Here is a 21,299-nt window from a genome sequence, read left to right on the forward strand (position 1 = left end):
CAAATTGCATATTGAAAAACCAACAGGCATTCTATACGTTAACTAAGCAAAATACATAATAATTCACATATTTTGCTTTTGACACTTTTTAGATTGCCTTGTCATTTTATACAATGGATAGGAATTTTTATAGCATGGAATTTAACATTAGTTCCATGCTCTAAATTAAAACTTTTAGCTTGCAGTGTAGATTTTCCTCTTTGCATTTACATATTGTGTAGCTGTTGCTGTCTTGGAAATGCAGGATATTGCATAAATAAGGGTTCATTCACGTCGCACTAGAACTGCACAATTGGCTATTGGCGACGATCTGGGAAACATCCCTGAGGATGATCCGAAGACATGCCATCACAATTTTGATCCTTTGTAGGGGGGCTGGCAACCCTGTTTCGGTAGCCCAACGACCTGCACGCGAAGTCGAGCACTTTACGATAAAAAAATTTAACGAGGACCAATACCGCAAACCCTCGGTCCCTACGTAGACTGATCCAAGTGGTCACCCACCCGCACACTGACAGCAGCCAGAGATCCTTGACTTGAGAGAACCGTGTCTTAACGATCAATCCACTGTGGGAACATATTGTGCATTTTGCCGCCATTGTATGATATATGGTATTCTATACAATCCCTAATCATTGTATAAAATGCCTAAAATCAGTCTGAAAAGCATGAAATGCTTAGTATTTTACAAATTGTACAGAAATCCTACACTGCTTGGCAATCGCTAAGCAAGAACTGTTTTATGCAAAATAGCGTTCTTGACTGCAGACTAATAACAGTAAAATCGAGTGTAAAGGGCATGTTAGAGCAGTACCTGTTACATGTGTGAAAGGCAGTGCACGCAATCTTTTCACTAATTCAGAAATTCATAGTGTTAGGAACTTGTCTAAAATAGCACCATATATTGTTCTGAGAAATTCACTGTGGTGTTGCAATAATTAAGTACAAAATGTTATCAAGATATGATTTGAGTTCTTACGATCATGGACGAGCAGTAAGATGACTGTAAGCATTTCAAAATGCCACCACTATGGCCGCAGTAATGGGAGTGTCAAAGAGTGTCATTTCACGATTAAAAAAGATCGTTGAAGGTAGAAATGCTATGCGACAGCTTGACGACAGTCGTTGTAGGAACACCGCAACCCAAGAAGTATATATGTATCCCCGGTAGCTAAAAGGAACATAAATGTCACCCCTAGGAAGATAGTTGCAGATCTTGCAACCATTACCGGTACACATGTTTCTGCGAGAACCATCTCACGGTGTTAACATCATGCTGGCTTGCATGCACAGAAAAATCTTCGATGCATCCCGCTTTAACCACGTCATCGTCGAGAAAGATTACGTTGGTGTAAGGAACGTATAGGTTGGGGTAACCAGCAGTGGTCAAGGGTGATGTTCTCCAGCAAACAATAATTTACTTTGACAAGTGATTCTGGCTACCAGTTAGTGTAGAGAGAAAGAGGGTAACACGTTGCTCACAACATAGGTTCCCATACCGGAACCTATTGTTATACACAATAGGTTCCGGTATGGACAGGCATCATGCACTATGGCTGAACGCCGCTTTATATCTTTGAGTAAGGTAGCGTTACATCGTAGCGGTACTGCAGAGAGATTATTCTGCATAATTTTTGTCTTTTTACGGTTGTGGTAGTTCTTGAGTTTCTGTTTATGGACTATAATACGCTGCCTCACAGGTGCGCTGAGATATACTAGCCTACTAGACCTTACCTGCAAATCTATACACTAGATATATGGATATACAGGCACACTAAAAAGTAAAGATATTGACCATATGCTATGGCCTGTATACTCCTCAGATCTAAATTCGATAGAGTAGGCCTAGGATGCTCTTTTCAGATTTGTTTCACAAAGAACACGCCTTTTCCAAATCGTGCAAAAGCTGAAGACCGCCTTAAGAGAAGAGTGGTGCGATCTTCCCCAAGGACTCTTCCATAGTTTAGTGGACAGCATGAATAACAGATGCAACATGTGCATTAGAGTCCGAGGTAATCGCACATCTTAAAGAAGTACTTATATTTGTTTCATTTTGGCAAGACGCGCCATTTTTATTGGCTGTTCGGAAATCTTCAAACGTGCATCTTTTTTATTTTTAATTTCATTATTTTTCGATTTATCGATATCTGAACTTTTTTGCATAATAAAAAATGCGCCTTGCTTCGAATAAATATGTACTTAATTACATTTAATAATGGATGAAACGAATAGCATTTCACACGTTATATATTAATTCTATAGAATAACCATTGAAAATCCTGCAGACATTCTTTATAATAACTAGGTAAAGTACATAATAATTCTGATATAACTTTCTAGATTGCCTAGGCATTTTATATGATGGTTAGGCAAAGTAAATAAAAATTCAGTAGGAATTGCGGCCGGCATTTAATGCATTCAAGAAACTACATACAACTAATATTTTTGTTTTGTTTTACTATCCGCAGTTGGTGATTAGGTAGTCCACCTTTTTTACGACATAGAATTTCAAGTATTTCGAGATTTAAAATCATTCAGTAAAAATCAAGACAATATGTAAGTATAAACTCAGATTTCTCAATTGAGAATGCATTTAAATTTTGTCTCATTTCATGTCCGTATGCTACCGTGAGTATCATGGTAGGTTTGTTATTAAAATGTTTAGTATAACGTCTGTGAACACTGAAACAATTGTCACATTGTTGGTTATTTTTGTGGAATAGGGCTACTTTATGTACACAGTCTGATACTTTCACATTGGTAAACATCTATATAATATAAAAATATAATGGTCTAACACAGTAATGCATTGTTGTCTGTGCGTATTTATTGGCTGGAAAATCACATGGTATTATTTAATTTTCCCTCATTGACTTCCGTATTGCCTTGGTTGTCATCATAAAATTAATAAAAATCATGGACGTATTGTTTTCCTATAAATATTTTTGTAACTCAAAATTAAAGGTATTCACCCGTACTGATAGTGTCAAATGCATCGTAAAACTCTTACTAATTTTCTATGAACCTTTATTACAATATTTACAAGTTAGGAAGTGATCCACTTCTATTCTTAACATTCTCCATAAAATATAAACTGATAAACTGTTGCCATTCGAATTCATATAAGTATTAAACTAATGAGTAAAATATTACAGATTATGAACGATGACGATATTACAAATTCTTTACGCGACAGCTAGTATTTCATTTTTGATTTTGATTGTTTTGTGATTGTTTGTTATTATAACGTAATTCAACTCTAAATTTTAAGATGAAGTTATTTAAATCCCTGTCTAATCTTATCAACTGCTTTATAATCATTATTTTTTGTGCAAATTACTGTTATATATTACAGTCAAAGAGATTCGTTAAAAATATTTAGAACTTTACGGTTAGGTTCATGCACAATGTGATGCATGCAAAAATTGCATTTAATATATCAGTTAAAAAGTGTTAAACTATGATTGTGAGCTCACCAAATTCGTCATAGCAATATACTTTAGTTCAAAGTGATTACATAGAAAAATTACTCAGATTGACGAAAATATCTTAATACAAAAAATAAGTAAAATATTTGAACGTGGGAAGCATAAGCGTAAGCAGACAAAATTCTTATTAGCACATATATTTTAAGTGAGACTAAGTGAACTTTCTCAGAAATTTTTTTTATGACAAAAACAATTATTGCGAAGCAATCATAGGGATTGGTGAGCGACAATAAATAGGGGGCTTAGCCTCCTAGTAAAATTATAATCTAACAACATTGATGATGTATAATGATTGCAATTTTACTATCCTTAGTATTTTTTAGGAACAATTATCATTACAATACGGTATGCTTTAAAAGAACTGCTTTGACTTTGTTTTAAAATTGGATTTTTTTTTAAAATTACTAATTATGAATAAATATATCTCTTTGACAAACTAGATTCATTAGTAATTTAATTTTCAGAGTCAGGACGTTTGCTTAATCAGTTAAAAAAAATATTGAAACCCAAACTTAAACTAAGAAATCCATAGAGATCTTTCCATCAGTGTACGGTTTCTCTAGAAAAAGACAGCGAAAAGAAACTTTTAAAAAAATCTTTTATAGATTCAGCGAAAAGCAGTGCTGAAATTAATACGATAAAATGAAAGAAGAGAAAATATTTTGCTCGCGGGGAAAAAGTACTTAAGATAGATGCTGAAATAAGAAACTCGAGGAAGTGCTGAAAAAGTTAAGATTTTTAAACCTGGTTAAGTATACGTGACAAAGGTGAGATAATGGTAGTTGCAAATAACGAGCAACTGAAGCCCTATTTTCTAATTTTAAACAGTTTTTTTTAAAAACTATGTTTTTTTTAAAAAAACTATATAAAACTTCAGTGGAAATGAAGGTAGTAAAACAATTGAATTGTTTTTTCGTACAGAGTATGAAAATAATTCTTCTCTAAATATTTTAAAATACTTTAGCGTATTTTTTGAATTGGAAGACATCAGGGAAAAATGGACATGTCTAATAAAAGGCAAAATAGATTAAAGTTTCCTCTATTTCTTAATGTCTGTATATTGTGTGATGATAGTTAAACAAGCGTTTTCATTAAAATATTGGAAAAAATATATCTAAATTGTGCCATTTATTAAATATGTCTGAATGCTGCTGCTTCTAGAGCTCGAAAGCCATTAGTGTGTACATATCGTAAGTAATTGCCCTAGATATTCTGCATATTAACAAGGATAATCCGTTAAAGGGCCGAATCAAAGAGTTTTTGCAATTTACATAGGTAATGTGTGTATTGATGGTTAAACTTTAAATGTTTTCGTTAACGTTAAATTTTAAAAAAGTAAGTTTCTCTCCCTCTAGGAGCTTGTTTGTTGTTGATTGAAAAATATATAAGTGATATTATACCTATTTTCTTGATTGTTATTTTTATATCAGGTAATCTTTTATGAATATCTTTATTATGTATATTTATATCTTTTGTGACATTTTTCTATTTCTCTCACAGCATGTGAACTTTATAATGCCTCTTGAACTGAAATCATTAACTTCAGTCTTTTTCCTTCTTGACCTTGTTCCCCTTTCTCACGGGAGGGTCTTGGTCACGTGTTATTACTTTACTATCTTTTACTAATTTCTTCTTACCGCCAATAAGAGGTTTCGGTATGAACTGCGCACTTTTTTTCCGGTGGCTATTCTGGTAACATTTTCTTCCTTTTTGTTCCTGATTGGTTATTTACCAATGACCCATAGTTTTCTTAAGGTACTGCAAGACAGAGAGCGGGAAACTTTTTTAATTTCGAAATTTGTGGTTTCGGTCTTGGGGTGCGGGGTGCGAGTTGATTCAAGCTTTTTTTTGTGAAGTTTTGCCTTTTTTATTAGCTTCGTGTTTAAAACAATGAATTGTTAGAGATATGTGACGATATTAATACCATCAACATATGAAGATGAAATAAATTGTAATAATATACAAATTTGTGTTTTTTCTCATTACTACATCCGTCATTAAGTGATTTCCGGATTATCACCTCTGTTATGAGGATTAATACATGGGTATCAACCCACAATAATGATTTTTTTCCACACGTTTATTTCGCTCTTGGCACATTTAAATTTATGACTAAATTGACCTATTGGGTTATTCATTTTTTTTTATCAATACTTTTTACTGCCACTATTCGGCCAATTTGAATGTAACTTAAGAATTAATATGTAACTTTGTTAAGATGATTTAATCGTTATATTGTTTTCCATCCGTCATACATTCTTGCGGGTTTATCTTGCCACATACTCAATCTGTTTTTGTTATTTTCTCAAACTTCACGTTCTTAAAAAAATTCAATTGCATCACCATATTATTGAGGATTAAATATTCAATTTTCGAAATCTTGTTAAACTTAACCTGTATTTATATAATTCCCAGTACGTATTATAATAATATTAAAACTTTAAGAGTCATCATTTCTGATTTGCTGAAAAATCTTCCTATGTGAAAATTCAATCGAGGCAAAAAATTATCAGGATCATATCCGTGAATGCAATGCTGCACTTTCTTTTGCATCATTTGGAAGTACATAATATAAATTAATCCTGTCAAATCCTGCAACAGATTTATGGAGGATATCGATTCAGATTTGAGTCTATACAATACTACATTGGAGTACATATCGTAAATTAATCCCATAGAATCCTGCAACAGATGTCAAATTGAAATTCATAGAAGATCTCGATTCAGATTTGAGTCAATGCAATGCTCCATTTTCAAAAACATAGGTAGCAACAATTTTTCTGGGAGAAAAGGGAAAACATACACCTAATCATAATTTTGCCTCTATCCTGTTGAAGTTGTGTGCAAAACCATTTCTCATAGGAATCATTTCACGGACCCAGTGATGTATCCTCTACTTTTTCCTAAAGGACAAAATAGTTGACGTGTTTTAATAGAGCTCTTAGAAGAGCGTGCCACAGCCAAGCTTATCAGAGCTACCCAATTACAAAACTACGCCCGAAATTTTGCTATTCCACACAATTCCAGCTTTCTTCACATTAGTGGGCAGCTTTTTCAGTAGTTTGTTGTTGACACACATGTCAAAACAGAAGGTTCAATAATGAAGCTATTATTTAATAAAAAATAATTTTTTTCAAAAGAGGAATTAGTTTAAAAAATTTAAATAATTTATTCAAATTCTTAAGATTTTGCGTGACAAGACATGTCAAATGCGTTTCAGTTAGTAGCGAGTAAAGCGAGTTTGGTTCGTATAGCAAACCACATTAGATAGTATAGCAATCTTTGGGGAAAAGTGAGCTCCACCGAAAAAGTGGGGCGGGTGTTTATTTCAAAAAATTTAATTCTTCGCATTGCAGCTTTGAAAATAATTTATAGTAATATTATCAACTTAATTAATTAATTAATTAATTATGATTAAAGATTTATCATGGTACTTTAGAGCATAAAATCCATTATTCAGTTAAATTTACTTTTCAGCTTTGTATTTTTTACTAAATGTGTAGTAATAAGAACTATAATTTTTAAAACCGTAATTTCCGGTAAACCGTTACCATATAAACGGAAAATTTATCAAATGAATGGTTTAAATACAGTATATTTTGTTTTATTTTTTTCCCTTTTTACTTAAACCCGAACTGTCATTTCCATACAGTACGTCAATTTTACCTGAATATTTTTTCCCCGTGTATAAATTGATTGAAAGTTCTTCTAAACATTTTTGATATTTGTCTCTTGCTAGTAGAAAAAAACGAGACTGTTTAGTAAAGGAAAAATTAAATACCTTTAACTTCGACGCATTTGACAGCAGTTTAGCTGAAATTTCTCTTTCAAAAGTTCACCAGAAGCAAAAAACATATTCTTTCAAATTCTCAATATTTTATTCAACACAGTAAATTCAAACTAGGAATTCTCAATATTTTATTTAACACAACATTTTCAAACTATGAATCTAACATTTTTATTATTCATTTTATTCTTCAGATCATGAGTACCTCTCAAAATACTTTCTCAATATTCCTTCCCTTTGGAATTTCTAAAATGCTGCGTCTCGCAAATATGATCAGGAAGAATCTAAAAGGTAATTTAGATCTTCTCATGCAAATAAATATCAATAAAATGATTTGAGAAAAAGATATATCGCCCTGAATATTTAAACTTTAAATATTTATTGGATTGAAGAAATGAAGTGAAGAGGGGTAAACGTGACCTTTTCAAGAAAAACCTTTTCTTCAATTCGTACTAAGAGTTTATGACTTTATATACTGATACTCAGAATATTAGATGTAGTGCATGTTTATTTTATGATATAAAATTTAAAAAAAGAAGTGTGTTGATTTTTCACTTGATTTCGAAGTTAAAACTGTGAAACGTGTTAAAAAGTAAATTGAATGGAGTTTTATGCAATTTTCTTTTCAAAATACTAAGATTTATTGAATAAAATAATTTTTATACGAACAGTATTTGCATTGTGTGATAAACTTGTATTGAAATGCTGTTTTAGAAACTAAATTCTAAGGATAAATATTAATATTTTTCATTTTTTTTAATTTCAACTGAACTAAAATGCTAGAAAGCAAATCCTGTTAAAAAATTGATAGAAAGTTGTTCTAAAAAAGAAGCTTTTAAATTCATGAAAAATAAAAGTTCAGCTAAGCAGCAGTAAGTGGAAGAGTAAAAGACATTTTGTTATGTATATGTTACCGGCAAAGTATGAAATCCGGCATTATATATAATGCCCAAAACTAGCCGGCAAAGTATGAAATGATTTATATTTCACACATTGCCAAGGCATTATATATAATGCCGGATGCTATTTGGGCAAAGTATGAAATAAACATCCCGATGAGGTTATTATGTAAATGATGTGTGTCAAAGATGTTACTGTCAATGACAGAAAACGGTGGTTGTTGACTTTCATCGGTGAATGTTGACAATCACATAGTCGCTTTGTTGAATGTCCGAAATATTTATTACATCCGATTTGATATTAATTTATTCGTGGATATAATTACATTTATTCGATATTTTAATACTTACTGACGATAGATTACATTTATTCGATATTTTAATACTCACTGACGACAGATTACATTTATTCGATATTTTAATACTTACTGACGATAGATTAGAAGAAATATCAGTGTTCGGAGTATCGGGCAAATATATACCGGGCAATGATACTTGACCTTAAAAAAAACATCAGTGTAGGGTATACCGGGCAAATGCATACCGGGCAGTGGTCCTTGACCTCAAAAAGCATCAGTGTAGGGTATACCGGGCAATGGCACTTGACTTTAAAAAAACATTGCCCGGTATACATTTGCCCGATACTCCAAACACTAATGTTTCTTCTAATCTATCTTCAGTAAGTATTAAAATATAGAATAAATTTAATTAGATCCACGAATAAATTAACATCAAATCGGATGTAATAAATATTTCGGACATTCAACAAAGCGACTATGTGATTGTCAACATTCACCGGTGAAAGTCAACAACCACCGATTTCGGTCATTCACAGTAACATGCACATCATTTACATAATAACCTCATCAGGACGTTTATTTCATACTTTGCCTAAATAGCATCCGGCATTATATATAATGCCTAGGCAAAGTATGCAATACTTCTCATATTTCATAATTTGCCTAAAAACGTCAGGCATATAATGCCGGCATTTCATACTTTGCAGGTCACATATATACTAGAAGAAAAGAATTCTTGCAAAATAGCCACACTTGTACGATAATGACATTTCTAGTGAAAGAAAACGAAATTCTGGTAAACAAATGAAAGTATACGGAATTACCGTTCGCTATAATGATGGTTTACCAGAAGTTATAATTCTTATTACCGTTAATTTAATAATAAAAGCAAAATTTTGCGGGCGAATGTTCTATAAGTTCAGGGTCGATGAAGATAGTCTTAAAGTTTTACGATTAAGCTAAAACTTTGCTTATTTTCTTGTTGATTGAAATAAGATTTCGGGGGGGGGGGGGCAAACAAAACTTTTGAAATGTTGGCGTAATAAGGGCAATCCTAATATACATATTTCCGGCCTAAACTTGCTCTATATTCCTTACACTGATAGTTTAATATTTTATAGCCGTAGCCCGATATACACATGCCAGATATTCCTTACACTGATGATTTAAAGTTTCATAGCCGTAGCCCGATATACACATGCCAGATATTCCTTATACTGATGGTTTAAAGTTTTATAGCCGTAGCCCGATATACATATGCTAGATATTCCTTACACTTATTTTTTACTGATCTATCTGCACTGCCCGATGAAGTACGAATTTACTGGATCAACTCTAAAATCCTGAACTGGAGCTATAAATTCAATTAAAAAATAAAATGTAGAGCCAAGAAATATATTAGAATCTTCAAATGATTTATGCTTTCATTTCGGATTTATACAACAATTTATTTAGGATATTCCACTCGTTTTGTTACTTTCAAACACCACTTAGGAATCGGAACCTGAAATGCTTATTTATTCAGTTCACTGTACGTAAAAAATAATATTAAGAACTGAAATATAATTAAATTTGCTTTTTAGAATGAGAATCAAAAATTCTTTTCTACAAAAATGCATAATGCAAGTCTGAAAAATGTTGATAATTTGATTTATCTGTACAACATTACCATCTATATGTATTTTATTTTCTTTAGCGTAATTAATTTCCATCCTTAAGCGCGTTTTGAAGTAGGAAGAAAACAAAAGAAATATCTCATATTTCACATTCATCCCTCGCTTTTAATAGTTTTTAAGTTCATATTCATTAATATTCATGGTTGTCGTTTATATGCTAATTTATATCAGTTGGGATTTCGGAAAGCGAGAATGGCTAAGTCAGATTCTGATATTTTTGTAAAAGAAAATTTTCTTTTCAAACTCATTTCCATTCATTTTGCTATTATAATTTATATGAGATGTCAAAGAACTGCTTGGAATGAAACTCTTTTGAATATTTGACTAAGTTTGATATTATTTCATACTTTTCTTTAAACATTCGTAGTGATAAAGCATTATAGTTAACGTCTAAAAATAATATTCGCTGCTTTTATATTTTGATATTGTTTATTTGCGCGATTCATTTCTTTAAGAGTCGGTAAAATTAGTTTTGAAAAAATTGTGTAAAAATTTTACTCTTCTTAAAAACGCTTAATGAATACAAGATTTAAGAATTAAAATTTTAATATATAAGTATAATTAATTTATTCCGTTAGTAAACACTTTTTGGTTAAGGAAATTTTTGTGGTACCAAATCAGCAAAGGTTCTAAACTTGTACTAATAGAAAGAAATCAAATAAGTCCCAATTCTTATTATTTTTATACAAAAACTTTTTATGTTTCTATGAGAGTATTTCAACACTTAATAGCTATTTATCCGATCGTATTGCATATTTAGGTCAATTTGACCTCGGGGTTTATTAAGGGTTAAAATAAAAAAGCCACACGCCCTTTATCTTATTTGTATCAGAAAATGAGAATAATCACATTGTATATAATAATACACACCGAAGAGTCATTACACTATGACCACCCTCCATCTACAACAATGGTTCTCGCCTAGGAGCATTGTTTTCATGGGGCACATTAGGACCCATATTCCTCATAGAGCAATCCCTGACGTCTGTAAGCTACTTGAACATAGTTGCAGACCAGGTTCACCCAATCATGGCAACAGTTTTTCCTGCGGGGGATGGTGTTTACCAACAGGATAATGCTCCATGTCATAAGGGTCGAATCGTGGAGGAACATTCAAGTTTTCAGTCATGTCTTGGCCCCAAATTCAGCTGACCTTAATCCAATAGAGCATTTGTGGTCCTACTTGGAAAACCAAATTCGTGCTACCACGCTACTCCCTCCCAATGTGAGGGATGCAGGACCAGTTGGTGAGCGCTTGGTACCAGATACCTCAGACTACCTATCAGCACCTTGTGGAATCAATGCCGCTGCAGGTGCTAGCAGTTTTGAGGCCTAAAGGTAGTCCTACATGTTATTATCAGGGTGGCCATAATGTAATGGCTCGTCGATGTATTTAAGTAACACTATCAGACGAACTTTAAGAACACTGAAAAATCGTCTCTACTAATACTCTAAAGTGAGACGACGTTCCTTCACGTACTCTATCTGCTTCAACTCTACTTAATTTAGATTGAAGTATTGGTTTGGTAATGCGCATAATGCGTATCAACCTATTTATCACAAAAATATGTAGTTTAAACTTAAAGTTGTTGACAAATGCGTACTTACTCTAATATACCAGAAATGCTTTCATTGTGAAAAATTCCGAATCAAATTACGGTAAAAAGTACGTTTTACCGTAAAATCAAATTTTACCAGAACTTGTTAAGGAACAAAATATCTGTATATACCGTAGTTTTTACTGTAATAGTTAACGTAAAATCACTGAATCAATCTAATTAAAAAAAATTACTTTAAAAATTACGGTAAAAATTGATTTCATGGAAAAATGGATTTTATGGATATGCACCCAAAGTACCAATACTTTATACCGTAATTTAATCCGGAATTTTTTTTTACGGAGTGTAGAGGTTAGTTTATGCTTGACAAATAATTTTATTTATACGGTATTATAAACTTTATTTATACGGTATAATAAACTTTATTTATAGGGCATTATATAGTTTATTTATTACGCATTATATAAAATATTTATGTGGTATCATGCACTTCGTAAATATTTGAAATTTTTATTTTACTGAAAGCTAATTTATATATAACTAAATATACTTAAATTCGAAAGTTTTTGCAGAGAAGTTTAGACTTGCTGTTATTGGTGAATGCGTATTTGCCCAAATATTAAAAGAAATGTTTAGCTCGATCTAGCAGTTATGAGCAATTTCTTTTTTTTTTTTTTTTGTCACACACTTGAGAAATAATTTGTACCGCAGACTTGAAAAAGACCCTACTTTTCAAAATATAAAGACCATTTGAATGCAGAAATGACTTGATTAAAAAATATGTTATAGAGTTGTCCTTTCATTGCCTCAGTAAAATTCTATAGATTTTCATAGAAAACTTATTTAAAAGACCTAACTTAAAGGTTACCACATCCCATAACGAATGATATCAATTAACAAGACAATGAACAAGAAATCTAAATCGCTTCAAAAACTTTTAATAATCGGTCATACCAGACATTTCCTGACATTTCATTACTATTGACACTAAGGCCTCAAATAGTAATGGAGAAAATGTATTATAATGTACATGAGTAATAGATGAAAGTGAAAGTAATAAGATGATAAATAATGACTTACAAGGGAAACTAGGGAAGTGTGACTCGCCAATTTTGAAATAAACTAGTGGGATGTATGCCTTATGATGAATAATTTTAGGGGAAAACATTCGTTTCGGCCCATAGAAGACCCTGTGAGAGATAAAAAATAATTCAATATATAGAAAAATCGGTATTTTATTACTTCAATGCAGATTATAAGTTATTGTAATTGTCTCATACTCGAATTAATTTTGTGGTACTTTCACGTACTATATATTGCATATTTATTGTCAAAATTGATTTCGAAAATTTTATATATCTGCAGTTTTTCGGAAAAACCTGTTAGGTTAATTTTAAAAAAAAATTGACATCAAATTTTCTTAATTTTTTTTTTCTTCAAAAAACTTTCCAAATTAATTGGAGTATGTAATTGCAAATCAATTAATTAATAAATAAATAATTAACAATTATAATTAATAATTAATTTTCTGATTTGTTTATTAATTAGAAAATTAATTAACTATCCAGTTAATTACAAATTAATTGGATTATGTGACAATTACAATAACTAACAGTTTACATTGAAGTAATAAAATACCGATTTTTCTATATATTGAATTATTTTTTATCTCTCACAGGACCTTCTAAGGGCTGAAACGAATGTTAAATAATTTATCAATTAGCAAATTAATTAATTATCCAATTAATTACAAATTAATTGGATTATGAGACAATTACAGTAACTAATAGTCTGCAATCTGCATTGAAGTAATAAAATACCGATTTTTCTATATATTGAATTTCTTTTTATCTCTCACAGGACCTTCTATGGGCCGAAACGAATGTTGCCCCCTAAAATTATTCCTCATAAGGCATACATCCCACTAGTTTATTTCAAAATTGGTGAGTCACACTTCCCTAGTTTCCCTTGTTAGCTATAACTTTTTCATGATATATATATATATATATATATATATATTGAAGTTACTGTACAATATTGTAGCAAACGAAATTAAAATATATTTCAAAGCATTTCAATTTATTACTAGCACCAACTCTAAAAGATTAACAGATAAATGTTAAGAAGTTGACTTAAAATAACTTATACATATTTGGTGCCCGACTACTTTATCCATGGAAGAAACTAAAATGGAGAAATTCTGTGCTTAGAAGTTGACTTGCGAACACTGATAAATTTCTTCAAGACTCTTTTGATACAAAAGAAATCCATATCAGTAACATGTTGGAGGCTACATGCGCAAAAGAAATTTTAGATAGCACAGTTAGTGTAATTTATAACTACTGCTATTTGTTCCGAATAATATGCCATTTATATGTATGGAGATGAATTATATTTTAACATTTCGAATTATGAAATTGTGATAATTCAACATCAGTTGTTGTTGCATTAAAATAAAGATTCATTATTTGGCGAATTATATATCGATTATGACACTTATTTAATAATATACTTGTGTTTATTTTTGCTTATGAAATTTTTCATTCAATCCAATACGAAGAAATTAAATTCCAATTTGCTGACTAAACATTTTCCTTTCTCAAAACTGTTCATTATGGAAATAAACTGTAACCCTTGCAAAGTGTTACATTTAAAATTAATTTCTCTTTTAAAGAAATCGTATTCTGGTAATTTCGATTTCAAAAGCAAGTTTTAAGTTATAAATACAAATTAGAAAGTGCATTATATAACCGAGTCCCAAAAGAGCCATTTCAAAAGAAAACGCTTTCTAATAGGACCCAAAAGAGCTTTGAACACATCTTTAGATGGACGGATTGTGAAAGTCTTGTTTATAACAATAGGAGAGAACTGCTAACTGCTTATAAAAGATATTATTTCTCCTTATAATAAAAGAAACTGACAATAAATCTCAAATAGAACAAAGGTAGATAAGGAACTTACTTATTGTATAATGAAAGTCCATCCTGTAGACCGTTTCCTTTTAAAATTATAAAGAGAATATTATATAAGAATATTCTGTATTCATATTTTCGATTAAAGGTGGTTTAATAAAAGTTTTTAAACTTTTTAAACTAGCTGTAAATATTCATTCAAAAGTAGATAATGAATTTATTGTATAATGAAAGTTCATCCTGTAGACCGCACCCTTTTAAAATCATAAGGAAAATTCTATATAAGAATATTCTACATTCATATTTTCGATAAAAGGTGGCTTAATAAAAGTTTTTAAACTTTGTTAAACTAGCTGTAAATACTTATGGTTAGTTACTAAGTTGTTGTTTCACTTTGTTTTTTTGTTAGTTACTAATAGTTTGTTAGTCTAACTTTGTTAATATTGTTACTAAACTTGCTTCACTCGAGAAAAATTATTCAATAATTAAGAACAAATTTCCTCATAAAAACTATCAGTTTATAAACTTGTCTTATTCCTTTTAAAATGTATTACTTGATTTACTGCTTAACCTATTCAATGAGTTAAATATTAACTAATTCATTGTTTTATTCCTACATGGGGAAAACATTTTGGAAAATTACCGTGCTGTATGGTAATGACATTTCTGGTTAATAAACCATAATTCTGGTTATTAAAACCAAAGGTATTGAAACAATTCATTTGGAAATTTTTCCATTCATATGTTAATGGTTCATCGGAAATGTTATTTTTCAGAATTATAGTTCTTGTTACCACTCAGTAAAAAACGCAAAAATGGAAAGTAAATTTAACCGAATAAATGGTTTTTATGCCATGCTTTATGGTATCATGATAAAATGATCAAATTTTACCATGTTACAGCATTTACCAAATTTCCTCATACATTATAAATTATATTTTCTTTTTAATTGTACAAAAATCATCACCAAAGCTCTGCTGTAAAAATTACCGACATTTTCGGTGTTCCAACAAAGTTAGAAACACGGTACATTTTACCATATTCGAGTAATTTCGCTCATACTTTTTTTCTCAGTGAACGTAGAGTAGAAAAATATCATGAATAGAACAAAGGTAAAAAACTTGCTTATTGCATAATGAAAGTTTATTCTATTGATAGATTTCTTTTAAAGACAATGTTCTTAATTTATATTTTCGATAAGGAGGGATCATTTAATGAAACATTAAACTTTGCAAACATTATGAAACTTCACTTTTTAATCTTTTCGAACAGTAAGAACTCGTTTCTGCTGTTATTCAACTTATTTTATTAAAAAAATATTGTTCAAATGAGAAAAAAAAATCGACATCTATTTCCATACATCAAAATAATCAGTTTAAAATTTTTTATATTTATTTTTGAACTTGTGAGTTGATTAACAAATGTGCTACTTTCTAACTATTTATATAAACATAATTTTATTTCTTTCTAGAAAATCCTTGCAAACACTCATCAATAAGTTTCCGTCGATGATTAATTACATTTATAATACCAACCAAAAGATCATTAAACAAATATTACAATTAGCTGATTATGGCTTACTTTTGATGTCATCTTTTACAAACATAATTTTCTTTCATTGTGGATAACTTTTGAAAATACTCGTTAAATAAGTACCCGTTTTTGTAAGTATATTTACTATACCCGTAAAAATATCGTTAAAAAAATATTACAATTAGCTAATAATAACTTACTATCGAAGTCTTTTTATATAAAAGAGATTATCTTTTTTTGTAGAAAATTTTTTTTATACTTGTCAATAAGTACTTATCTTTATAAGTGCATTTACAATATCCGTCATAAGAATATTTAAGAAATAATTACAAGTGGTTGATAATGGTTTATCATTGAATGTTCTTGGGACGTAGAACTTTTGGCTGGAAAATAGTTAAATTATCTGATATCTCTACCACTCTTTCCACTTGTTTACATTTAAGTTGAATACCGACGGATTTTTGTTTATCTGAAATTTTGGAAAGCTAAGTAAAAGATAATTTTTATGCATATGTTTCATCGAAGTTTTCCCACTTTTAAACTTCAAGACCCGTTTTGGAAACGTACTTCAAAAAACTATTTAAATTTTTTCTTTAAAACATTTTGCTATGCTTTGCATGCATATTGTTAAACGCAATTGATCTAAAAAGGTTTTTAAACAATTGTTATTGATAAAGCATCTTACAAAGTTTCGAGCCTTATTATAATATTTAAAAATTCGAAAAAAAGTTTTAAAGATATTTTTATTTTCTTAAAATATTTTCTTAGAAGAATGCTTATTGGCATTTCACTATTTTTACCATTAACTATATTATATCAACTATTATCATTACGTTTATAGTCTTAACATAATGTTTTGAAATTTAAAATTTTAAAGTAGTTTTTTAAAAGATTTTCTCTGAAACGAAATCTCTTTTTATCATTTTGAACTGAAATTTATTTGATAAAAACTAGTTCCTTTCGTATTTTGCTTAACTATTTCTTTAAGAGTTTGCTCTGTCTTATGCGGTATATCGTGTGAAAGCATTTGCATTTTTTTCATAAATTTCTAAATACTTTTAAAAAATTAAAAATACATTTCAGATAGATTCAGTTTGGTATTTTTTCATTTTTATGTCAGTTTAGGTTTTCGTTAAAGCTATTGAACTGGGGAAATTTGCAAACTGGCACAAATATAGTGTTAAGACTGCAAATTTTATGCAAAATAAAGTAGTTCTCATTTCAGTAGAATTTCTGGCTTTTTTTTAAAATCGAAATGGTTTAGTTCATCAATAAAATAAAACTTTAGAGGCGCTGCTTCTTAAAATTTATTATTTATAAGCTATAAATGCCTATTTCAAAATGAACATTTTATTCACAAAACTAAGACTTAAATTTTTATATAGATTTCTGCGATATACAAAGCAAGGCGCATATTTGGAAAGCATGAACTGGTTTGATTATGATATTTCAAGAATATTTTTATCAAGAACTATTCTAAGGAGGAGTTAAATTTACACCCAAAACTACATTAAACTGAGAAAATTTAAAAAAATTTTTGAAAGGAAATTTTACTAAAGGAATGAAGTAAAAGGAAGGGAAATAGAAAAAATAGGAATTTTACTAAGGAAATGACATTTTATTACTTCATTTTTATCCTAAGCAAGAGTTAAATCCATACATAAAATTACTTTAAATTCAGAAAATTCGAAAAATTTTTAAATGGAATTTTATAATAAAGATTTTTATTCAAAATTACATTTATTTGGAATAATATTTACTTTAGAATGGCTTTTCATTTTAATGCAAATGTTACTGAAAATATTTAAAACGATATTTGGGGAAATTTTATTGCCCTTACAAAAAGTAATGAAGTATGTTTTCGCTTAATGTCATGTTTCGTTTGTGTAATACGTATAAAAAGAAAATGTATAATTTTCTAAGAGTGAAATTTATAAATATTCGATTATTTACATTTAAAACTTTCGACTTTTCTTGAAAAGCATAAGATTTCAAACGAGGTATTTGAAAATTTCAAAGTCATCATTACATCAGCGTTCATTTTACTTAAATAAATTTTTTTTAAAAATTTGGTTACAAGGAAGTTTTTTAAAAGTTACAAATCATTTCTATTTAAGAAGGAACGAAAAGTTGAATTAAACAAAATGCTGATTTTCTAAATTTTCAAAATACTAACTTTATATTCATTTCATTATAACTATATATTACATTTAAAATTCAAAATAGTTAATAAATTAAATTTCTGTATTACACTCTTTGAGGCTATCATCATTCGCTATAACCCAAGCTTTATCTCTTGGCTAATCATTTACTTCCATCTTCCACTGGACAACATCCACTGGACAACGATCAATGAGTTAAAGATAGCAACCAATAGGAATACATTTCTATCGGAATGGGAATATGAATCATAGTCCATAGGGCATCATGCAATATTGTTTTAGTTCGTTTGCCACATTACGTAACTACGCAAATTTTTGTATATGAATTCTCAAAGACATGTATAGCAAAAATTTCAAATGTTCCCCAAGGGGAACTTGCACATTAATTAGTAAAAACTTAATTAAAAATGGATCCAATTGCAGGCTTTAGCGTGTAGTAGTAGATAATGCTCATAGATGGCGCCATCAAAATTTATTTTTATTTTAAGAAATAAAACAATTTCAATCATATTATTTAATAATTATGTCTCAAAATTGCATATTTTGAAATAAATTAAACATTCAAATTAAAAATTTTGCTTATTTAAACTTTTTGAAAGTAAGTTATACGTCTCTGGCATCATTTGTTTATAAACAAACGTAGCGAGATGGCTTCCAGCGATTATTGCATTCATCTAGTAAATACAAAAAATGATGAAAAACTAGTAAATTTTTCGGAAAGAAGTCTAAAGAAAGTAAAAGAATCTGCTCAAGAATGGATTACAATAGGTGGGAAAGAAGGGGAAGTAGCTGACAATATAATTTCAAAAGATTTATCCACCTCAAATAGTGGCTATCATCGTCAGTGCTACATGCGTTTTACGGATAAAACGAAAATTGAAAAAGCCAGAAATAAAGCATGTAGAAATGAAGCATCATCGAATCGATGTAGTCAACGAAAATCTATAAATGTGAACAATATCGGCCTGTTTCCTAATCGTTGTTTGATTTGCAATAAGGAGCAATATTTCACGCAGAAGTGTGATGGTAAAAGAAAAAAAGAAAAACTCATGCAGTGTTTAACATACAGTGCTGCTGAATCTCTTCAAAAAAGTGCCAATCTTAAGCAAGATTTTAAAATTATGACAGAAATAATGGACTGCATAGCAAAAGAAGTTAAATACCATAAAAGTTGTTATTCAAATTATACTTCTGTATTAAAGAAAAAAACACAAAAAACAGATCAAACACATCCATTTAAAACATCATTTGATTTGTTTTGTCAAACTGTTATTCAGGTAAGAGTGATTGAAAAGGGTGAAATTTTTTCGATGAACACTTTAATGAGAATGCTAAAGCGCATAATGGAAGACTGTGCTGAGGAAAAAGAACTTTTCAACTTTGATAATAGACAACTAAAAAGATGGCTGTTACGTGATTTTCCACAACTCACTTATGTTAAGCCCAAGCAAAGAAATCTTTCGGAACTCGTACTGTGTTCTAACGGCAAATCTGCAGTGATAGTTGAAGGAATGGGAGTAACCGACTCAACTGAAACAGAAAGCGAAGTTGAGGATTCTTTTTCTAAAGAAAACTACGATACATTTCATGAGGACAGAAAAGTTTTTCAATCTGCTCTTTATTTAAAAACATATATAGAAAATTCGCCTCCGTTAAACTGCACTTGGCCTCCTACCGCTGAAGACTTTGCTCATAGTAATGTGGCAGCTATGATTCCGCCCCTTCTTTTTAATTTTTTAGCTTGGTGTACTGGCATGTCAGACGAGATCAACTTTGAGGAATTTGTTGATATTTCTGAAGTAAAACAGAAAAAAATTATATCAATTGCCCAAGATATAATTTACTTATCATCTAGAGGAAAAAAACAAACTGCTAAGCATTTATCTTTAGCAATGGCAGTTCGACATATAACTGGCTCAGCAAAGTTAATTGACTTATTAAATGGATTAGGTCACTCTGTGTCACACACTGCTGTCTTAGAATATGACACAGCCCTCGCACACATGCAGTTAAGCATTTCTAACAATCTGCCTATTGATATTGAAGAAAAGAAATTCACCATTTTAGTGTGGGATAATATTGATTTTAACGAANAGTATTGGAAAAGTTTCTGTCCAGGAAATTCCTTTACTGTACTCTGATCATGAAGAAGCAGATACAAAAATATTGTTACATATTGCTTTTGTATCAACACCAAATAATTGCATTCTTGTAAAATGCTGTGATACAGACATTTTAGTTTTAATTTTTTCAATGCACAAGTTTCTTTCAGGAAATATCTTCATTTTACCCAGCTTAAGCACATATCCTAAAATTATTGATGTGTCAGATGTTTGCTTAAAGCTTGGAGAGGATATTTGTCAAGGCTTGATTGGATTACATTGTTTTACAGGATGTGATTCAGTCAGTGCCTTTAAACAAAAGGGAAAAATCCGAGCTTTAAAATTAATGCAAAGTTCTGCGAATTTTATAGATGCTTTTAAGAATCTAGGTGCCCATTGGGAATCACCTTTAAATTTATTCCCAATTTTAGAAAAATTTGTTTGCGCATTGTATGGCCAAGAAAAGTGTGATACCGTGAACGATGCCAGGCATGCTATTTTTAAACTAAGATTTAAAATTGACTCTGCACTACCTCCCAATTCGGATGCATTTTCTTGTCACCTTAAACGGGCTAACTACCAAGCTTGCGTGTACAAGAACTGTTTCGAAAAAATTATGCGTGCTCCTAGTCCACATGGACATGGCTGGATAGTGAGTGGTAATGAGTTAAAAGTACAGTGGTACACTAAACCAGCAACATTTGAAACACTGTTAAAGAAGAATTGCTGTTCATGTAAAAAATTGTCATGTTTTACAAATAGATGTTCCTGTCGAAGCCGAGGACAACCTTGTTCTGAATGGTGTACCTGTGACAGTTGTTCGAATGGAAAAGTTGTAATCCCTATAGAATCAGATTCAGATTTTGATTAAATATTTTTTTA

Source organism: Parasteatoda tepidariorum, chromosome 10, assembly GCF_043381705.1.
Source record: "Parasteatoda tepidariorum isolate YZ-2023 chromosome 10, CAS_Ptep_4.0, whole genome shotgun sequence".
NCBI classification, from domain to species: Eukaryota; Metazoa; Arthropoda; class Arachnida; order Araneae; family Theridiidae; genus Parasteatoda; species Parasteatoda tepidariorum.